This window comes from Piliocolobus tephrosceles, chromosome 1 (genome assembly GCF_002776525.5).
Source record: "Piliocolobus tephrosceles isolate RC106 chromosome 1, ASM277652v3, whole genome shotgun sequence".
In the NCBI taxonomy this organism is placed as follows: Eukaryota; Metazoa; Chordata; class Mammalia; order Primates; family Cercopithecidae; genus Piliocolobus; species Piliocolobus tephrosceles.
Window position 1 is genome coordinate 199,990,900 of NC_045434.1, and position 21,360 is coordinate 200,012,259.

At 51.9% G+C, this 21,360-nt stretch overlaps 1 protein-coding gene across 1 annotated transcript in view; it reads right to left on the minus strand.

Annotated features, from left to right (window-relative positions):
• EPHB2 (EPH receptor B2) overlaps positions 1 to 21,360 on the minus strand; it is a 205,639-nt gene that overhangs the window by 183,661 nt on the left and 618 nt on the right. The window lies entirely within an intron of this gene.

A 21,360-nucleotide genomic window follows, 5' to 3' on the forward strand; every position in this document is an offset into this window, starting at 1 on the left:
GAGAAGAGTTAGAGCCGCCCTCCGGCCCCCCACGCGCTTCCCCAAACCCTGCTGCCTCTGCCTCCAGGCTTCCACCCCCATCTTCTCCGGCCCCCTCACCTTTCCCAGGCCCCTGCAGCTCTTGGCTCCCACTCCTGGGAGCCAGTTGGCCCACACATCTGGGCAGAAGGGAGCCAGAATTCACAAAGCCCCACCCTCTAAGCCCTTTCCAAGTGGGTTCTTATGTCATCCTCACTCTGGGAGGCAGGCCCTCTACTTCCCACTGCACAGATAAGGGGAGCTCATCACCTCTGGAGCTCAGGAAGGTTGTGCTCCCAGGCTGAGGTCACACAGCCTCTAAATGGTCTGTACAGCCTGGAGCCGAATCTCCTCCGCTAGAGGGGGCTGCCTTCCAGGGCAGCTGCTGCTGAAGTTCTGCAACTCCTGAGACCCAAGAGATCCTTAGGACTGCTCAAACCAAGGACCAAGCAAATTCCTCTCGGGTGGGACAAAGACTGAGGCACAGGCCGGACAAAAGCATTCTGGCCCTGGCTTTTCTGCTCTGGCTTCTACACAGTGATTTTTTTGTTGTTGTTGTTTTGTTTTGTTTTTGTTTTTGTTTTTTAGATGGAATCTTGCTCTGTTGCCCAGGCTGGGGTGCAGTGGCGTGATCTTGGCTCACTGCAACCTCCACCTCCCGGGTTCAAGCGATTCTCCTGCCTCAGCCTCCAGAGTAGCTGGGATTACAGATGCATGCCACCACGCCTGGCTAATTTTTATATTTTTAATAGAGACGGGGTTTGACCAAGTTGGCCAGGCTGGTCTTGAACTCCTGACCTCGTGATCCGCCTGCCTCGGCCTCCCAAAGTGCTGGGATTACAGGCGTGAGCCACTGCACCTAGCCGACGATGGTTATTTATTGAGCACTTACTATGTCTCAGCCACCTACTAAGGTAAGGACTATTACCATCTCCATTTGACAGATAAGGAAACTGAGGTTCCAAGAAGTGAGGCCACTTGTCCATAGTCACACCTAATAAGAGCTGGCACCAGGACATGAATCCAGCTGGTGTGACTGCAGAGCCCATCGGTGGTCTGCTAATTCCCCAGTGCAGCCCCCAGCTCAAAAGAGAGAAAGGGCCTTGTGCACAGTCACTCAGCAAGTCCTGACAGGGGTGGATTTGGGCCCGGACCAGGCTCTTGCCTGCCCCTCTGCCCTCCATTCCCCCCAGAATGATCTAGCACATGCTAGAGTCACCAACCTGGCTGCCAGGAGATCACATTGTCAATACATTATCAATTTACATTAGAAAGAAAGAGACATATGCTGCCATGCCAAAAATGCCAACAGAGCCTCCTGGGGTGAGTGGGGGCAGGCCAGAGGGAGAAGACATTTAAGGTCCATTTTCTCTCCCCGCCGTGGATCCCCCAAACTATGTGAGGCAGCCTGGGGAGCAAAACAAGGGCCACTTACTGACAACTCCCCACCACTGCCTCCTTGGTCCAGCCACCACCGTCTCCTGCCTGGACTCTGTGATAGTTCTTCCTGTTCCCTGCTTTGCCCGTGTCCCCCACTCTCTGATCTCTTATGACAGTCAGAGTGGTGCTTTCTGAACCCAGGTTAGATCGTGTCTCCTCCTCAAAACCCTGCACCGCTCCCATCTCACTCCAGGTAGAAGCCAAAGTCCTGCCATGGCCGGTCCCTCTGTGTCACCCACTCCAATTCTCCCCTGGCCCTCCTGCTGCAGCCACGCTGGCTGCTTGCACATCCCTGTCAAGGGCCTTTGCCCAGCTCTCCCCACTGCCTGAAACACCCTCCCCCAGATATCTCTGAGCCCCCTCTCTTGCTTCCTTCTGGCCTCTGCTCAAACATCACCTCCTCAGAAAGGCCTTCCTGATCCCTCCTCCCGCTGGCCCTCCCATCTCTGCTGCAGTTTTCTTCTTAGCACCATCCCTACTTAAGCTACTCACTAGATATCTGGCATCAGTCCTATCCATTAGAATAAAACCTCCATAGGGCAGGACAATCCATGCTGCCCCCTGTAAATTGTCCACAGCCACATGGCTGGCAAGAGTTTGGGATGTCAAGACCCCCAAAGGCCAGGGAGCCCTGACACCTCCCACCCAAGTGCCCGCAAGAAGTGGGGGAAGGGCCACCTGGCTTGATATCCGTCGGGTCTGAGTGCATGTCTGTCCCGCTGACTAGCTGTGTGGCCTCATCAAGCCATCCCCGCCTCCACCCCTGGCTCTGAGTATTAGGAGCCTCATCTGTCCATACAGGAGAACAATACCAGTGGGACTTTCCTCCCAGGGGGCTATGCACAGCCAGTGTGTGAGCTCCCCAAGGCCAGGCCCAAGATGCCTAATTCACCTCGGATCCCACACCCCCACCCTGGGGCCTGGCCCCGTGCCAAGCCCCTGCAGACTTCAATCCCACTCCGTTCAATTAAAGGGAGATGACGGATGTCACAGCACTCTGCCAACTGTCACCCAAAAGAACAAACAGAAGCATATCCTCCTTTCACTCATCTGAGGGCTGTGCATTCATTCATTCATTCTCCCAATCAATATATATCAGTTGAGCACTTACTAGGGGCCAGGCGCTATGCTAGGCCCAGGGAATCTAAGTGATGAAGCTGTTGGATCATGGTCCCTGCCCTTGTAAAGTTGACAGTCTGGTAGGAGAGGTAGAGATGTTCAAAGAAACACACTAATTATTTTAAAACTATGATGTTGACAAATGCAGCAAAAGATTGGCCCATGGAGCTATGCAGGGCTCCGGGAAGACTTCCTTGAAAACGTGGAGGGTGGGTGAGAGTTATCCGGGTGATAAGGGAACAGCATTCCAGCTAGAGGGACCAAGCAGTGCAAAGGCCCTGTGGTGGGAAGAGTCTAAGAGTTGCAAGGAACTGAAAGGCCAGAGTGGCTAGAACCCCTAGACCGAGGTGGGTGATGGAAATTAGGCAGTGGGCAGGAAGCAGACTGCACAGGGCCTATGGGTCAAGGAAGAGTGACCCAGAAGCAACAGGGAGTTGTGGAAATGCTCTAGAGCAACAACATGACTGGATTCACGATCCAATCCTGGGTCATGTTCTCCTAATGTAGGTCTGTGGGTTTCTGTCTCCCAGTGTGGCTATGGGCCAGGGTGTCAGGCCTGAAATCCTAATTTGGAGATTTCAAGACAAAAGGTCATCTCCTTGCAGCATCTCATGCCCAGGTGAGAATGTCCACCCCCCTCAGGACGGGGCATTCCAAAGTTGTCTGGGTGCCCGCTGGCCGAGGTCTACTTGCTGCCCAAGGTCTGCCCAACGGCACAGATGTCGCAGAGAATTAAAACCCACCCAGCAGTTCAGGAACCTTGGTGTAGCTCCCCCTGTGATCCTAACTGGGAGGCATTACCCCGAGTGAGCAGATTATCAGGATGTGTAATTTCTGGAATAAACACAGCTGTGTTTGTTTCTCCACGCGGCGCTCCAGACAGAACGGCAGCCTGGCCCGCCGCGTGCAGCTGGAGCCTCGCACCTTGGGACGGATGCCGTCAGGGAGCCCAGAAAACACTCCTCCCGCAGGCCACTGGGAGCTGTCAGGCAGGCGGATCTGCATGGAGGCCAATTCAAGGCCCCTAAGGAAGCAAGTGACGAGACCACAGAGGTGCTGGGGTCCCAGAGGGGAAGTGAGCATTGAGACACCTCCAGAGGCCTTTTCCCTTTGGGATTGGGGCTCATCATCAGGCAGGACAACTGGCCTTAGAGTTGTCAGCCGTGGGAAGATCATCCCTAGTGTGATCAGTCCATGTGGGAGGACGGTGAAAAGCTCAGAGTCCAGCCCTTGAGCTTTCCAGGTGGGAAAGCCGAAGTCCAGAAAAGGGGAATGCGGGGATTAGGACTAGAGACATGGTCTATCCAGCACCTACTTTGTGCCAGGCCCCACAATTGTTCCCAGAAGCACTCACCCGGCTCTGCAACAGCTGTGCAGCCCTGCAGCCTGTGAGGCCCCACAGAACAGGGCTTCTATCCCAGTTCCATCACCCAGGAACGGTATGAGCACGAGTAAGTCACGTGTAATCTCTCTGAGGCTCAGTTTCCTCCTCTGCAAAGTGGAGATAATCAAACCAATTCCACACCTCAGGATTGTTTTGAGGATTAAATAGGATTCCACATGGAAAGCATTTCCTGCAGCGCCAGGCACACTGTGAGGAAATAAATCATATGTATTCCTTATTCATTCATTCATTCATTCAGTAATTTTTTACTGAGCATCTGCTAAGTCCTAGGTGCCATGCTGAGCATTTGTAAACAAAAGAGATAAAAAAAAAATCCCTACCTTTGTGAAGTTCGCATTCTTACAGGGAGGTGATAGGAAAAATGATGACTAAATAATGTTTTGTTATTATTATCCCCATTTTACAGCAGGGTAAACTGAGGTTCAGAGTGATTAAGACTTTTTTTAAAGGCTCACTATTTATTTTTATTCCACCTTACTCTCAAGAGGGCTAGAGGCAGATGTTAAATAATATGTCTGAGTCTCAGCCAGGCGCAGTGGCTCACACCTGTAATCCCAGCATTTTGGGAGGCTGGGGCAGGAGAACTGCTTGAGCCCAGGAGTTTGAGACCAGCCTAGGCAATATAGAGCAGACCTCCTGTTTAAAAAAAAAAAAAAAAAAAAGTTTTTTAAAAAAAGAAAAGAAAAAGTAGGCAAAGACAGGAGAGGAAAAAAGAAAAGAAAAGTATGTCCAAGCCTCCACAGCTAGAAAAGGGAGCCACCAACTTATCTCCCTTGGAAGGAGTTTTAGGCTATAGATCTAGCCCCAAGTTCCAGCCCTGCCACTGTCTCTGTGTGTCCTCAGGCAACTAGCTGTCCCTTTCTGGGCCTCAGCTTCCCCATACGTCCAGCTCTGACATTCTGCATTCTGGGATGGTTCTCAGGGTGCTGCTTGGATTGTCCAGGCTCGATGGAAGAGCTGAGGCCCAGCAAGGTGCTGGTAACCCTTCCCTGGCTCAAGGAGTGAAGTGGGCAGGGTGGGACAGGATGCAGAGGAGCTCCCTGGGAGCTGTGGGGCTTCAGTGAGGGGAGAAGGCAGGCAGGCAGCTGCTCTGCCCTAACTCGTTCACTCTGCCCTCGTCCCTGCCATTGTGGCCCATCCCCCAAGGACGTGAGCTACATCCTGGCTTCTCCCACTGCTGGAGTAGCTGGCTGGGCAGCAGTAGCCACATCTGGGGTCTGGCTTAATGGAGTCTAGGCCCCTATAGCCCCTCCTGGCCTCCAGCTTGCCTCTCCCTGCTCTGGATCTTCCTCCCATGCCAGGCTTCATGACCATCTTCCTGAACCTTTCCCTCCTTTTGATTTCTTTCACTGGCTCCCTACTGCTTCCAGTGTCAGCCATAGCTCATCACTCAAGGCTTTTCTTAACAGACTCAAACCTCTCCTGCCATTTCTTTCTCACTTTGCTTCACCATGGCTCCTATAAACCTGCCCCTTTCCAGCCTCCAGGCCTTTGCCTAGGCTGTTCCCCCTGCTAAGAATGCCCTTCTTTCCATCCACCATGTATCAAAATCCTACCTATCAAATAATGCCATCCTGACAGCAAAGGTTGAAGGACTTTCCCCTCTGCACTCAACATATTCCATCTCATACACAAGTATGTACTAAAACGTGTGACCTTGGGTATATCACTGAACATCTCAGAGCCTGCTTTTTTACCTGCAAAATGAGTGTTATTAACTATTATGGGCCAGGTGCAGTGGCTCACGCCTGTAATCTCAGCACTTTGGGAGGCCGAGGCGGGCAGATCACTTGAGATCAGGAGTTCGAGACCAGCCTGGCCAACATGGTGAAACCCCATCTCTACTAAAAATACAAAAAATTAGCTGGGTGTGGTGGTGCGTGCCTATAATCCCAGCTATTTGGGAGGCTGAGGCAGGAGAATTGCTTGAACCCGGGAGGCAGAGGTTGCAGTGAGCCAAGATCATGCCACTGCACTCCAGCCTGGGCAACAGAGCAAGACTCCATTTCAAAACAAAGAAAAAAAACTATTATGCAGGGTTGTTGGGGGAATACATTAGAGCATGTCAGAACCTCACCTACGATGGTGCCTGGCACTTAGTGGGGACTCAACGGTAGAGGCTGCTGTGATCATCGACGAGGGAAAAAGAAAAGAAGAAGAAGGAGAAAGAGCAAAAAAGAAAGAAGAGGTAGAGGAAGAGGAAGAGGAAAAAACAATGGAGTAGGAGAAGGAGAAAGAGGAGGAAGGAGGCCTTGCCTATCACCTCTACTGGGATATAATTCTTTGCCATCAGAACGTCGATTCTCTTTAATTTCCCTCTATATCCCCTAGCATCCTAGAGTCTTTCAAAAATGATTGTTGAATGGATGGACAGATGGATGGATGAAGGAGGGAGGGTGGGATTGTGAGAAGGAAGGATGTACGGACAGATGAGCAGAAACAGATCAGTCTGGAGGAGACGGAGTGTGCTATCCCAGAAGCCTAGCAGCAGAGCATCCCACTGGCAGCAGAGGCTTCTGGGACCAGATGCCAAATCTGTTCCCCTGCTGTTGCATCTCCTCCTGGCTCTAAGCTCCTGTGCTCCTGGCCAGCATCGGTCTGCTCTCAAGGTGGAGTGAGTAGAAGCTCGGGGCAGCTGACACCCAGGGGAGTTCCAGCTCTTCCCCCACCTGTCACCAGCCACTGACAGCAGGAACATATCTCCAAAAGTGTGGGCCAAGTCAATGGGAAAATAGGATTTACTTTACAGAAATTCACTTTGGGGGCCAACTTCTCCAGAACTCTGCAGTGCAAAAACCTTGGCAAATCCATAGTCAATGGCTCAGAAGGTTTCTCCAAACCTGGGGAGTGTGCTGTTTGCTAGCTCTTTCCAGGGCCAGAAACTGGAAAATGAGGAAATGTCACAGTCCAGATACAAAAGGGAGTCTCAGGGGGAGAAATGTACTCTGGTTTTTGGTGTTTGTTTATTTATCCATCAATTTGATTGATTTATCCATCCGACTATCCAAAACAGGCAACCATCCTGCCATTGTCCCTTCACTCACGAAACCATCCTGTTATCTATCTATCTACCTCTCCATCTATCCAGCCAACCAGCCAACCATCAACCACCCAACAATCTACCTCACCATCAACCCAACCATCCAATCCATGCACTTATCTTCTATCTATCCAGCCACTTATCCATCTAACCATCAATCACTCATCTACTCATCCAACTGCTGAGCTGCTCACCCAACCATCTAACTGTACACTACCCAACCAGCATGGATGAGAATCTCCCAGTACGATTGGGGAGAAACCTATATACATGGTATGGCATAACCTAGGCAATATAAAAGGGGTGCATATAAGGTGCCACCAAGGACACAGAGGCCACAAAGAGCAGAAGGGGGAGGGGCCAGTGAGAGAGATCAGAGCAGGCTTCACACAGGAAGAGATGCTCAAGCTTCATCTTAACAGACAGCAAGAATTGACCAGGGAGAGATGGTGAAAAGGGTACCCAGGTGAGGAGGAGAGGGAAGAGCAACATAAAACAGTATGGTGGATTCTAGGAGCCCAAAGCCTTGAGTCCTCAAAACTACTTGGTTAGCTGTGGGCCCTGGGCCAGTCCCCAGTTTTTCCAAGTCCACCAGACTCTATAATTCCCTCTTGATTCCTAGAGAGAAAGGGCCATGTCCTGTGGCAGCTGGGTGGGAAGCTGCCATCTGCTGCCCTGGGCTGTGCTCTGATGGTTACAACAGGGTTAAACCCAGGAGGGAGAGAAAGGGGGTACCCTAAGATTTTGTGAAACAGGCTTTGCTACCAAGCGAACCCAGGTATAAATCCCAACTTCTTATTTTGCGACAAGTTATTTAACTTCTGAGTCTTTCTTCGCCTTCTTCTGAAAATGAAGAAAACACCAAGAGCTCTATGCTAGGCCATTGTGGGGAAGGAACCAGCTAATACAGAGGGAGTACTTGGTAAGCTGTGGGAAATACTAGTTACTTTTCCTGGTTGCTGCCAATACTCAAGTCCTACTGTGTGCCAGGCAAAGTGATCTAAAACAGGGATTAGAGAGCCGGCCTTAGACAACACAAGTCAATTCTCAGTAAATATTAGTTCTCCGTCCATGTATGCAAATTATGTACAAATGGGTCAGAAAAAAATACATCTACATCATACACACACACACCCACACACACGTGCAAGGGGGAAAGGGGGCCAGAGAGAGGGAGAACATACAGGAGAGCAAATGTGGCAAACATGTTGATGATTGTTGAATCTAGGTGAAGGCTAGACAGGTGTTTTACTCTGCTTTCAACCTCTCTGTATGTTTGAAATGTGAAAAAGATAAGAAATCAGCTCTTTCTCCATCTACCTTGGAGCAAGACTGCCTACGCTTGGATCCTAGCTCCACCATTACTGGCCGAATGGCCATGGGTACATGAATGCCTTCTCTAAGCCTTAACTTTTTCATCTGTAGGATTCAGCTAATAATAATACCTAAGCCCAGTGCCTGGTCCTTAGCAAGTCCTTAATACATGCTAGTTGCTGTTGTTACTATTACTACTATTATTATTGTCTTTGAGTGGCTGAGACACTGAGGATGAGAGAGGCTTGGTAAAACACCTGTTTTTTTTTTTTTTTTTAAATACATGAGCTCTTTTAATTCCTCAAACAACACCATGGGGTAGGTGACAGTATCCTCACTTTACAGATGAGAAACTAAGACCGCCGGTGAGTGGAAAGACTAGGATTTGAACACAGCTCTGTCTCCAAAGTTCAGGGTCTTTCCCCCAATATGTCCTCCCTCTCCTGGACTCAGGCCAAGAGGCCCAGTCTCATCACCCTTTCAACTCCAAAAGGGGCCGGTCAGAGGGAGTCTTGAGCTTTGCTGGCATGGCTGTGCTTCCGGGCCAGCCAGGGGCACCCAGTGTCAGGGGCTCCTTGGCAGCTCGGGAACCCTTTTCCACTGTTCTCCTGAGAGCTGCGGGAGCTGCCATCCGAGGCCGTGGGGAGTGACAGCTGACGCTGATGGAGACAGGCAAGAGGATGTACCGGCCAGGGCCCTGACTCGAACAGACTCCCTGGGCCATGGCCTTTCGTGGGTTCCAAAAAGGCCCTGCGGGCTCTGGATGAGGCTGTTCCCAGGCTCTGCCTCCCCGTGAGAGGCGGAGAAGCCCCATTCAGGCGGGACGCATCCCACTGTGCGCTAAGCCGCTTTCTCCCCACTTACACGTTTCAGATGCTTTTTGTCCTTCCGGCTTCCCATGGACTCAGGCCAAGTGACAAGTTGGTGCCGTGGACATATGTCGTCGCCATAATGGGAATGTTGACCCCACGCTCTCTCCCTGCTGGGGCCAGGCAGCTTGCACCCCGCCCCAGTGTTTGGCATGCCCTGTTCTCAGTCATACAGGACTCCTTCCAGCTCCCCAAATACATCACACACTCACGGGCCTCCTATCCGGATCTTTGCAGATGCTGTTCCTGTTGCCTGGAATGGCTGCCTCGCTGCTTCTTCACCTGGCTCTTCCTTAAGAATCATCTTAGAAGTCGCCTCTTCTAGGACGCCTTGTCTAACCTCATTGTATAGTTCAAGAAGCTGAGGCTCAAAGAGCGACGAGGGCCAAGGTCACACTGTTAAGTGTCAGAGCCAGAGGTCCAATCTAGCATGGTTCTATTCTAAGACCAGCTGCTTTTCATTCATTCTGCCAACTCTACCTCCCTCAAGAAGAAACCAAGGGAAGACATGCTTTCTGCCTTCGAACACAGCAGATGCCTGCAAGATGGATCTTATGTTCCCGGATTGTTCTGGAGGGTGGACAACAGGGACCACGCACGGAAGTTACAGGGAAAGAGACTCCCCATTTCAAGGTGAGGAGGCATGTTTTAACACCTCCCAGTGCCTACCAGCTATGTGACCTTGACTAAGTCACTGAACCTCAACTTCCCCATTTGTACAATGGTGCTAACAATACCCTTGCTATTTCTTTACCCCAAATACCTAAACCAGAGGTTGTAAACTGCCAGACAGGGAGCCAAATCCAGCCAGCAAACATGGTTTGGTTTGGCCAGAACTGTATTTTAGAATAAAATGAGTAAACATTCAAAAACCAGTTTTCAGACCAGGCATGGTGGCTCATGTCTGTAATCCCAACAATTTGGGAGGCTGAGGTGGGTGGATCACTTGAGGCCAGGAGTTTGAGACCAACCTGGCCAACATGGCAAGACTCCGTCACTACCAAAAAGAAAAAAAAAAAAAAAAAAAAAATGCTGGGAATGGTGACAGGTGCCTGTCTTTACTAAAAATACAAAAATTAGCCAGGCATGGTGGCACTGTAGTCCTAGCTACTCAGGAGGCGGAGGCCCAAGAATTGCTTGAACCTGGGAGGCAGAGGTTGCAGTGAGCCAAGATAGTGTCACTGCACTCCAGCTTAGGCAACAGAGCGAGACTCAAAACAAAACAAAACAAAAACCAGTTTTCCCATAAGCATCCGAACTTTGCAAATCAGGCTGGGTGCAATGGCTCATGTCTGTAATCCCAGCACTTTGGGAGGCTGAAGAAGGAGAATCGCTGGAGTTCACAAGCTCGAGACCAACCTGGGCAACATGGTGAAATACTCTGTCTCTACCAAAAAAAAAAAAATGCTGGATGCAGTGGCAGGTGCCTATGGATCCAGCTACTTGGGAGTCTGAGGTGGGAGAACTGCTTGAGCCCAGGAGGTCAAGGCTGCAAGTGAGCTGCGATTGCATCATTGCACTCCAGCCTACGAGACAGAGTGAGACCCTGTCTAAGAAAAAAGAGAGAAGAAAAAAAAGAACTTTGCAAATCGGAAGATCTGGCAAAACCGAACACAGATTCCTATGTGACAACATGGTCAGGAGTGGGTAGCACCTGCCTCCTTTAGACTGGACGTGTGCTCTTCCTGGGGCACTATTATACTTTCAACAGTCAAGTCACCTCACTCATTCACAACACGGGCCAGCTCACAAATCTGGGGTCTCTGAGCAAGACTCCTGTGATTTATTCCCTGTATTACGTTAGGCCAGATTTCCCAGTCAGTCAGCAAACAGAAGCCCAATTTCTTGCTCCATGGTTTAATGCATCAACTTTGACTATGTGTTGCCTAGGTCCCCCTCAACTGTCTTTGGAAGTGACGCTCAGAGCTCAGTGATCTGACCCACTCACTTCACTGTCTGTCCACATTTCCATGTGCTCTGGGCCAACCTGTGGTCCAAATTTAATTTGACAACAACTGGCCCATGCCTTTAGACATTTTTCTTTTCCTCTAATGCTTCCCCACTCCTGTGATAACCTCTGGCCAAGGTGGGAGTAACAACTACAGTCACCCCTTTACCGGGTCTTTCATAGTAGAATGAAGAACACAGTTGCTCCTCGGCACAGCCTTCTGTGGTGCCTGAAATTACGATGCCCCTTTCACCGATAAGGAAAATAAGGCCTAGAGGGGTGAAGTGACTTGCCCCAGGCCACAGGAGCACCTGGGACCCATCCTTTCAGTTAAATCCCATCAGCCCAAGGCCCCTTTCTCTGGCCTCACACCTCACACTAGGTCTTGAATATCTACAACTCCAGGCTGCCATTTTTCATGAATTTTAGGTTCGTTTATTGCACAAACATCTATCTAATATCTGTCAGGAGCCAAGCTTTGTGCTGCACATGGTGAAATGGAAAGTCCCTGCCTTCTCAGAAGAGGCAGATAACACTGAAGACAATTCAGGGGGTAAGTGCTGGGGGTGGGGTGGGAGGGAATGAGGTTTCTGGCTTCTTGTTACCTCCCCACCCCCATCCCTGGAATGGACAATAAACTACCTGTGAGAGGCAGTCTACAAATATGGTTGCCAACAATTCCTCCCACTCCTAAACACGAAGCCACTCCTCCCAGTAAGGGGGGTCTAGATTCAAGTTTGGACCACAGGTTGGCCCAAGAAACATGGAAAAGAACAGGGTGCAGGGGCAGGCACTGAACTCTGAGTGTCACCTGATTGAGTGGATCAGGACATGTTGAGTGGAATGCTGGACAACAACCCACCATTAAATTTTCTGTGCTAAACAGTTGAGCGAGAAATGGGACTTTTCTTCAAGGATAAAACAAAAAAATCAAGCCCAGTATAATTTCCTTTTCCTTGAACCTGATGAGGAAGCCTGAGATGAATCTGAGCTGGCGCTGTGACTGGCTTTGACCAACAGAAGGCTGCAGGGGGAGACACTTTGTGACATTAGAGCCCAGTCCTTAAGAAGTCTTGCAGTTTCCATTTCACCATCTTGCGAGCTACTTAGCATGTATAGAGGTGCAGTCTAGACTAGCAAAGGATGGGAGATAGCGAGGAGCATGAGGGGACCAGTCTTCTAGCCTTCTCTATGAGGGCCTCAAAGATGTATGTGAAGCCATGATGGAACTTCCAGCCCAACCTAGCTGAGTGCAGCCTCCTGAGTGATCCTGGCTGACAACCTGGGGAACAGAATAAGCACCCAGCTGAGCCCAGCCAATCCACTGAATCAGGACAACTAAGAAATCATTATTGTTTTAAGCCAGTAGGTTTTGTGGTGGCTTGCTAAAGATCAGTGATATGCTTTTCAGGAGTGGAGTCTTATACTTTTTGTAGCTCTCCCTTCCCTTGCCTGAACCCTGGCACTGGGCACTGAATCCTGGAGCTGGAAGAGGCCTCCAAAACCACTGAGTCTCACCCCTGTCATTTTATAGAAGAGATAGCTGAGGCTCGGGAGGCCACACAATTAACTCCAGGTCACACAGGGTAACAGAGGCAGATCCAGGAGGCAAACTCAAGCCTTACAGGGCTGAACACCAAGGGTACCTCTCCACCGACTTGCAACACACCAATACAAATGTATGTTGCAAGTCAGTAGAGAGGTACCCCGTGGTGCTCATACATTCTGTCTTTTTTTTTTTTTTTTTTGAGACAGAGTCTCGCTCTGTCGCCCAGGCTGGAGTGCAGTGGCTGGATCTCGGCTCACTGCAAGCTCCGCCTCCCGGGTTTACGCCATTCTCCTGCCTCAGCCTCCCGAGTAGCTGGGACTACAGGCGCCCGCCACCTCGCCCAGCTAGTTTTTTTGCATTTTTTAGTAGAGATGGGGTTTCACCATGTTAGCCAGGATGGTCTCGATCTCCCGACCTCGTGATCCGCCCGTCTCGGCCTCCCAAAGTGCTGGGATTACAGGCTTGAGCCACCGCACCCGGCCATACATTCTGTCTTAAGAGGCAGTCACTATTCAGCTCCAGCCAACTGTGGCCATGTGGGAATGTGGGCCCAGCGAAACCACATTGTCTGACTTTTCAGAGATGCCAGAAACAGGACTTTTCTGTAAAATATCTTGATTTTCAAACGTTGGCTAAGAATTCAAACTGGATGGATGAGCTATTAAGATTGGCCCTGGGCTTCAAGCTTGGTCCAGCTGCTGGCTTTGGGCAAGTCACATTGTCTCCCAGACCTCAGTTTCCTCATCTCTAAAGTGGCCCCGTGGCTCCTGCCCCTTTCAGGATGGCTGTGAAGGCCCGATGAGCTATTGTATTTGGAAGTACAAGCTGCAAATGGCCCTGTGACGGTTCCATAGTCTCCGTTCTCTGTGGAGGCACCCCTTACAACATAATGAGTTAACACCCGATTTGTCTAAGTTAGAACAACATTATTCTGACCATTATGACAGAGATTGCATTTTTATGGCAGGTTTGTGAGTTCCAGGACCCTCCCACTTGCAGTATCTCAGGATGTTGATGGAGTTGGAGGCTGGACAGCTGCCTTAGAGACCCTCATCAGAGCCAAGCCTTTCCTCTGAGCAGGGAGGCACATTCCAGAAGTGGAAAAGAGCATGAGCTCTGGAGTCACCAGACTTGGGTTTGAATCCCTGCCTCACCACTCCCTAGGTGTCCTTGGGCCAGTCACTCCTCCCAGAGCTTTGGTTTTCTCATCCGTAAAATGGGCATAATAATACAATGACCTGTGGGGCTCTTGGGGCAATTGCACAAGGCAACACACATAATGCTCTTAGTACAATGACTGACACAAGAATTGACAGCTGCTGGACGTGGTGGCTCACACCTGTAATTCCAGCACTTTGGGAGGCCAAGGCAGGTGGATCGCCTGAGGTCAGAGTTCAAGACCAGCCTGGCCAACATAGTGAAACCCCATCTGTACTAAAATATACAAAAAATTAGCTGAGCATGGTGGTAGGCACCTGTAATCCCAGCTACTCAGGGAGACTGAGGCAGAAGAATCTCTTGAACATGGGAGGCAGAAGTTGCAGTGAGCTGAGATTGCGTCATTGCACTCCAGCCTGGGCAACAAGAGCGAAACTCTGTCTCAAAAAAAAAAAAAAAAAAAGAATTGACAGCCATTCCCATGATCATGGCAGGGAAGGTGGTGCCTGGCAGGCACTGGGCCAAGAAGGAGGGCATGGCCATGAAGGAGTCTACCCCTTTCCCAGATTAGGGAGGCTGAACTGGAGTGAGGAGGGGGCCTTTGAGAAAACCTGGATGGAACCCTGAGTGGGCAGGCTGGAGGGGCCTCTCAGCCACTTAGCAAGCCAGTCAGACCCTTGCCCTCTAAGGCTCAGAACAGAGTGGGTGGGGGAGAGCTGGAGATGGAAAACCTGGTACACTGGCCCCTTATTCCCCTAATGTGAATTGAGCTTCCCATTGGTAGAAAGCAAAGATGGCAACCATTAACATTTATTGTAAGCTTAGCACATCTGAGGCACACACTCAGCTTAGTCTTCCTCAGATTAACACATCCATCGCCCACAACCATCTCAAGAGCTAGGAACAATGATTACCCCCATTTTAAAGAAGAGGATACCAAGGCTCAGAGATGTGAAGACACAAGCCAGAGGACACACAGTACGGAGCAGTCTGACTCCACACACTCTTCCTGTAAGCCCCCCGGCTCTGCTGTTTATAGAACAAGAGAGAAAGTGATCAGGGCTAAGCAAAGGCTCTGTGGGACTTCAGAGAAAGGGGCAAGTCATTCTGGCCGGGGGCACGAGGGTGCTGCTGACATTTAATGGTTATGGAAACTAATAAAGAATGGGCACAGCTGAGTGCCAGGAGGTTCTGCCAGTCACGGTACACAGCATCTCATTTAATCCTTGCCATGAGCCTCTGACACATGTGCGGTACCTCCAGTTTCCAGATGAGGAAGCTGAGGCTCAGAGAGTGGATCACTTGGTCAAGGCCACACAGCAGGCAAGGTCCCCTCTTCTGAGGACACTCCCCACCGCGGGGGCTGCAGCAGGGCAGCAGATGGCTCCAGGAAGCTCACCTAGTGAGGGTGTCCTTGGAAAGCCCCCAGATGACACGGGGGTACTGGGGAGACAGGTGTCCCCCTCCTGCACCCTCCGGAAGGCAGCTGCTTTAAAAGGCCCTAAAATGCTTTCAAAGCAGCCTTATCAGACGGCCTGAGCTGATCCCAATCAGGGAGCCTCCAGGTGCTGCCACAATCAACAACTGCCTGCCCGCTGCCACACCCCTGGGAGCTGTGCAAACATTCTTTCCTTCCCTGCCTTCCCCCAGCTAACCCTCTTTTTATGCACGAACCAGTGGCAGCCAGGGCTGGTGGGCGCTCTGATTGATTTCACTTCATTTCAGTCTTTTCCAGTTTCCTGCTGAGGTTTCTCTTCCTCTTTCCCAGGAGTCCTGTGCTTTATCATAGGCCGCTGGGGGGCAAATTCGCCTGCCTAATGGAAAGACCTGGAGAGTGTGTTAAAAATACAGACTCCCCAACCTTGTTCCCCATCTCCCAAATCTCCAGCTAAGTCACGCATGCAGATGCCAGGTCAGGAGACGGGTCCTTGTCGGAGGTGTGACAGATCCTCCTCTGCCAGGAGGCCCACCCTGCTCTGCATCTCCTCCACCCTCAGTGGGAGCATGGGTCCCCTGCCTTGCCCAGCCCAGGCATCCTGTCACCCAGCGGGCTCCATCTGCCCCTTCCTGTTAGGGGCCTTTCTGTGTGCAGAGATCCAGTCTCCAGTCTAAACTCACAGGTGAGCTCTGGACAGGCAGAGTTGACCAGAGGCTACCACAGGCTGAATGCCCAGCAAACTGGCCCATAGAATCTGTCTCAGGCAGGGTGCAGTGGCTCATGCCTGTAATCCCAGCACTTTGGGAGGTCGAGGTGGGTGGGTCACTTGAGGTCAGAAGTTTGAGACCAGCCTGGCCAACATGGTGAACTCCCGTCTCCACTAAAAATGTAAAAAAATTAGCCGGGTGTAGTGGCACACGCCTGTATTACCAGCTACTTGGGAGGCTGAGGTGGGAAGATGACTTGAACCTGGGAGGCGGAGGTTGCACCACTGCACTCCAGCCTGGGTGACAAAGTGAGCCTATCTAAAAAAAAAAAAAAAAAAAAAAAAAAACCTGTCTCCACTTTGGCACTCCACTTTGGCACTGATGCAGAACCTTTAGGAAGTAGGGCCAAGGGTGCCTAGGACAATCCCACAGGAGGGAGGGGGCACATCCAATGTTCTATGACAATTTCAGGGTGATCATAGATCCCCAGGACTTAGGAGGCTTAGGGACCCCAGATGAGAGCCCCCCTGGACTAGGAATCTGAGTATTTTCCCCTGACGGGGCTCTGGAGAAAGAGGCAGGGATGGAGTCTGAGTCTGTCCACACTTGGGGGTTTGCCATCCCAAGTCTGGAGGAAGTTGGGAGCTTGTGGGGTGGGTTAGGGGGAGACACTGAAGGTTGATCTGGTGCCTGGACAAACTAAATGCCAAAAAGGGGGCCACATCGCCATCATTGAGGGAAGAACTTCAGAGGGGTTGAGACCAGCATTTAATGTCCACAGCACTCAATGAGTGACACAGGAACCCAGGAGGCAACTGAAGTGCAGGGAGTCTGCGCTCCTCGCCACAGAGCACACAGCTGGGATTTGAACTCATGTCTGTTTGCCCCTGAAGGCTATGCCTTTTCTCTACCACACACTGCCTGTGAAGTCAGCTGGCTCTGTTCCCTACCGCAGGCAGAATCCCTTCTCCTGACCAGCCCCTGACATGAACTAGGTGCCTGGTGACTCTTTAAAAACATATGGATGGATGGAGAAATGAATGAGTGAATAAGTCAACTGGCTTTCAAATTCTACAACATTTAAGTTTTAAATCTAAGCCCTGATTTCCTGGCTAAGACAAATACATGAAAGCAGCCTCCTTTGAAAATGAGAAGCAAAAGAAACAGACGTAAAAGGAAAACCAATTCCAAATTAATCCCATGGAAGGTCGCTGGGTCTTAGACAGGTAATGCCCCAGAGGTGGGCCCAGTAGGGTGGAGGTGGGGGTGGGAGAGTTGAGTTGGGGGAGGGAGAGAGGTAGGCTTCCCCCATCCCCCATCAGAAGTAGACTTGTCTACCTAGCACACAGTGGCTGCTGGCCCATCTGAATGCTCTGCTCCAGCTGAACTGGTCTATTCGTTATACCCAAGCCCCTTCTTGCATCTCTACTCAAGCCATTCCCTTGGTGTCTCCCTCCAGGAAGACCTCCTTGATTTCCTCTGCCAGATGGACTTTCCTCCATCTCCACATCATTCTCCCAATACTTATCACATAACACAGTATCATATATTCATCTGTCTGTTCACTCAACATTCAATTCATTCCACGTTCCTCAGCTGACAATGTCATTCCGTTACTGAGCACCCACATGGCTGGGCACAGTTCTAGGCACCGGAGATGTCATAGCCAACATGGCAGATGAAGTCCTGGAGTTTATAGTCTAGTGGGCAAGGCAGATGCCAAACAAGTCTTTGATGCTTCTTCAGGTGGCGATGAGTTTCATGAAGCAAAACAAAGCAGGTGGGATGGAAAGCAGCTGAACTGGGTCTGTTTTAGAAGAGAGAATCAGGGAAGGCCTCTGGGGAGGTGGAATTTGAACAGAGCTCTTCAGACCAGAACTGTGGACACAAAAATGAGGCAGATGGGTCTCTGCCTTCAGGGAGCTCACAGTCTAGCTGGGAATAGACAAGCTGCCTTTACTGGGACTGTCCAGGACCAGATCTGGCTCATCTGAATGTCATCACACATTGCAAGTCAGTGATCTTTCCAAGCATGAATCTGGCCAGGTCCCTTGACAGCTCAAGAACCTTCAAGGACTCCTTGCCGCCCTCAGCATCTGATCCAAACTCTCCAGCCTTCCATTCTAGCCCTTCAGGACCTGACCACCCCACTCCTATTCTCAGTCTCAACCCACACTGCTGCCCTCAGCACCCACCTTCTTCAGACACATCGAAGCAAGCACCTGATCATCCTGCCTCTATGTCTTTCTATGGACATAGAGACATGCTATTTCCTTTTTTAGGTAAAATTCTCCACATCCTCTAAGTTCCAAAGTCAACCTCTTTAACTCTTGAGAACACAGTTCGTTAGCATGACAGGTGGCTAAGAAAGTTTCATAGCAGAGAAAACGGGTGGTGAGAAAATGAGGCAAAGCATAACGGCATAAAAGATGAAATAACCCTGTTCTGTCCTCAACCGCCCCTGCCGCCCCGGGGGGTTCACAGCCTCCTCTGGGAAGCACACTGGACCCCGTATCACACTCTGTCTCGCCCACTCTTTTCCCTGTCAGCTTGTCCCGTCTCCTTGCCTGCCCTGGAGTCCAGCACCCTGCCAGCCAGAAAGTCCATCGATATTTGGAGTGCAAATGAGCAGATGTAAGGAGGCTGATTTTCTCAAGACCTCGACCTTTGGATTCCATCTAGTGGCGGGTCTGCCACTGGCCTCCTGTCCTGTTGGATGTTTCCCCAGTGCTCTTCCATCCTGCTCTAAGTCCCCACTTCACATGCTCCATGCTTTCTTTCCCTTGGTGGCAGGGGCAGGTCTCACAGTTTAGGCGAGATGCTAAGCTTACCATCCTAACCTAGAAGCCCCCCGTATACACACACACTCTCTCCTCTCTCCCATTCTGGAGGTTGGAGATGGGGATTTTCTGGGGCCTTAACCGGCAGGGGAGCCCTTTATGGGCTGAGGAGACAAGGAAGGAGGAAGGGAAGGAAGTGGTGGCCATGTGGCTCTGGGTTCTGGGAGCCAGAGGGGCCCCCCTCCTATTGCTCCACGGCCCAGTCCTGTCTCTACGACTGTGTTACCCTCAGGAGGACCCTGGTGTCTCCCAAATGTGCACAGGCAGCACCGTCCATCCCTGGCTTCGAAGGGGGGACTTCTCCCATCCGTCATGTGGTCTGATTCTCACAAACACCCCAGGAGACAGGCAGGACAGGCGCTGTCATCACCCTCATTGGACAGAGGAGGAAAAAGAGGCTCAAAGAGCGGAAGTAGGGTGTAGATGATGGACTCTACAACAGATTTAGCCAGGCCATTTTACACCCAAAGAAACTGAGGCCCCTATAGGGAAGGGACCTGGCCCAGGGTCCCATAGTAAATGAGAAGCAGGCCCTCTGACCTCCACCTCACACCATCTCTCCATCCATTCGGCCAGCTCCTTACTAACCGCTGATGGACTAACTTCCTAGTGTCCGGGGGCAAAGGGAAGAAGAGCCTGAGGCAAGCATTGGGGTGCCTGCTGCAGCCCTCCTCCCACCCTGCGGTGGCTTCCCTTCCCCACCCTGCCCCCAAGTGGCAGTCCAAGTAGCCATACCCTTCTGTGACGTCAGCGCCCACCAGCCCTGTGTCCAGGGCCAGGGTCCAGACTGGCCACAGCTCACCAGATTCCAACCAGCCCCTGCCAGGGCAATGGCTGGACAGACGTGGCCCTTCCATCTACCCTGGAGTAATTAAAAACACACCCAGGCCTCTTCCAACGAGAGAGGGGCCAATTTTCTTCCCCTCCAGCACCACTGACTGCAACCTAAATAGCAATATTTATGCCAAGCTCCCCATAATACTGTAAACATCCCAATGTATAGTGGGCCAACACATGAGTCATTTCCCCAAAGCCAGAGTTAATAAGTGGTACCTCAGTCATATTCCACAGAGCTCCCGCCAGCAGCCGGGCCCCAGGGCTGCCCTCCACACCCAGGGCCCGTGGCACCCTCGGTGCCCCAGTGGCCCCGCTCCGGGAAACCGCAGGCAGCCGCCAAATCCCCCAGGAGCGGGAGGACAGCTGCCTCAGTGCCAGAAACTGTGGCTGCCATCCAGGGACACCCCCCGCCCCAACTCCCTGACTGCGGTCACTAAAGTGCTCATTACCGAAAGAGAAACTGAAGTTGTAGCATAGGGTCCCCCACAACGCCTTTCCCAGAGGCTGCAGCCCCCACGCCTGATCTCATATGTGGTTTTTCTTAGGCTGCGAGAAGGGAAGGGGCTTCCCACAACCCCAAAGTGGCCTGAGAAGTGCACACAGACATCATCCCTCAGCCCACGGGAGCAGAACCCCGGAAGGGCTCACGCAGTTTAGGGGCAACAAAACCCAGCTAAGTGAGTGCTGGTTTCAAAGAAAGACCACAGACCTGGGTTCTATTTTTGTCACCCAGCGGCCCTGCGTGAGACATTGGATTTCCAGGGCCTCAGTTTCCCTATCTGTTAAAGAGAAGTAGAAATCATACCTACCTGGCTTCCCTAGAAGGTGTATTTTGAGGTATCCAACACAATTGTGGGCGGGAAAGCACTTCGTAAAGCTTAAAGTACCTTGTCAACTGTGCAGCACGTTGTAAACCACAGAGAGCTGCGTACAGTGCGAAGTACTTCATAAACTGTAAAGTGGTTTGAAAACTGTAAAGTGCAGTACACGTGAGAACCATTATTCATGTTCGCTTCTTACCCTGCAAGCTCGGCCATTCCTGGTGGACACACCCAGACCGCACTAACTTTCCCTCCAGAGCAAGCTGGCTCGGGAGACCTAGCAGCTACCCCTGCCCCGCTGGGGGTCGGGTGGTACCAATACACGAAGCCACGGGGAGAGGGCCCAGCGACCCTGGCCAAGGCCAACACATGGCAAGAGCATCTGGTCCGGCCCTGGCGGCAGCTGGAGAGTTCCCGGGGCTCCAGCCGCCACGCTGAGCGCCGCGGCCGCGGGGCGGTGGCCGGCGGGGGTGCCCGGAGACCCCGCGCGGCGGAGAGATGCCCACAGACCCATCCCCCGCGCAGTCCTCTCGGGGAGGGGACCCCATTGTACGCCGCGGGCTATGGGCAGGCACCGACACGGGGGCTGGCGCGCTCCCTTCCACTCTGCCAGTCCCCGCTCTCCGGGGCGCCGGGCCCCATCTCGGGGGCGCGGGCCGGGAGCCCCCCACCCCGGCCAACCGCGGTGCCTCCCACCCTCTGCTCCCTGCCAAACTTTCCAGCCCCGACCGCGCGCCGGCCTCCCCCCCAGCCCCCGCCACCCCAAGGCCGGACCCGCGCCCCTCCACCCAGTGCCGAGCAAGACCAGGCCGGCGCGAGGCGGCTGCCCGGGCCGGGGGCGGCGAGCGCGCGTGGGC